The sequence below is a fragment of the Lepus europaeus genome, chromosome 18, assembly GCF_033115175.1.
Source record: "Lepus europaeus isolate LE1 chromosome 18, mLepTim1.pri, whole genome shotgun sequence".
Taxonomy (NCBI): Eukaryota; Metazoa; Chordata; class Mammalia; order Lagomorpha; family Leporidae; genus Lepus; species Lepus europaeus.
The window spans coordinates 3210231-3211684 of NC_084844.1; positions in this window are offsets into that span (position 1 = coordinate 3210231).

Genomic DNA, 1454 nt, shown 5'->3' on the forward strand with positions numbered 1-1454 from the left:
CTTCCTGCAGAGTGCAGGAGAGGGAGGTCCCCCCACGCCCACTCTGTCCGGGTGGTCTCCGCATCCTGTCCCTGTGTGTGCCTTGTGCAGCCTTCCTGATGGGCTGTGGGGATCAGTGTTGGACTCCCTGGTCCCCTGATAGCTGTCATGCTTGGGGCACAAAGCCCCAGCCCCTGGGGGTCCTTTTATATCCTGTCTGGCAAAGCCTTGTGGTCACTTCCATGGGTGGCTGTGGCTTGGTGGAGGGGGCCGCTGGACCTTTGGGGCCACAGTCTCCGTGACAGGCGTCTTTGCTGTGTGTCCCACGCCAGGGACCGTCATACCTGAAGGACACACTGCACCATCGGAGCCCAAATCTCCCCTGCCGGAGCCAGAGGCGACCCCTGGGGGAGGGGAGGGGCGGAGGGCACTGACACCGTGCTCCCTGTGAAACGTGAGTGTCAGCACCTGTCTCGAGCGTGTGAAAACGCAGACTGATTCCTGCGGTCTGGGCGGGGCCCCCGGGGGGAGGGCTGTCTCTGATCAGCCCCGGGGGTGTCAGTCTTGCCAGGACTTCGGGGTGCTGAGAGCCAGCGGCCAGAATCCTCACAAGGGTCCTCTGAGCTCCGCCGCCGCTTTGGGGCGCAGAACCTGATTCTGAGGGGGGTTCACCCCCCCCGGCCACAGAGCTCCTCTCTGGGGAGCCCACCTCCCAGCTTCCTCTGTTTTTTCTTTCCAGTGATTGCACAAACGTGCTGGAGTTGTAAAACGCAGGTCCTGAACATACAGTCGCCCTCAGTGAAAAGAAATACAGAGTAAGCCAGGCAGGAGTAAAACCGGGATGCTCGCCCCGCACCTGCCCGGCTCAGCTCAGAGAAGGAAACAGTAACCGCCACCGCCACCGGCCTGCGCCGTGATGGACACCTGGCACACCTTGGGCTAGCCAGGGTGCACGCTAGCATCTGGGGAAAGAGGGCCGGGCACCGGGAGAGGTGTGGGGGCTGCAGAGAGAGAGGCAGGCGGGCAGGCAGGTGGGCCCAGCAGGAGCCAAGACCCGAGCTCTCCCCAAGGCGGAGGGAACCCACCGGCACCAGCGCCCTCTGTGGTGAGTGGGGAGCAGCCTCTCCCTCCCCTCATTTGTTGACTCATTTGTCAACAGAGTTCACTTCCTCCCGGGGAAGTGGAAGAGTAATCAATCCACTGGTCATTGAGGCGCAAGTCAGGAGGGTTCACCTTGCGCCTTCAAAACTCCAGGCTGAGGCCCTGGCTTCCAGGTGTGCACCTGATACCGCCGAGACAGGAGTCTAGGGCAGCCCGCTCAGATCCTGGGGTCTCCTTGGATGCAGCAATGAGGGGGTCCCCTGCGGAGGGCTCTGGCCAGGCCCTGGCCCTCCCTCCTCGCACAGGGGTAGGGGCTCAACAGGGGTCCCGCCTGCCTCCTTCTTCCCCGGCTCACCAGCCCCGCCCCCGCCCTG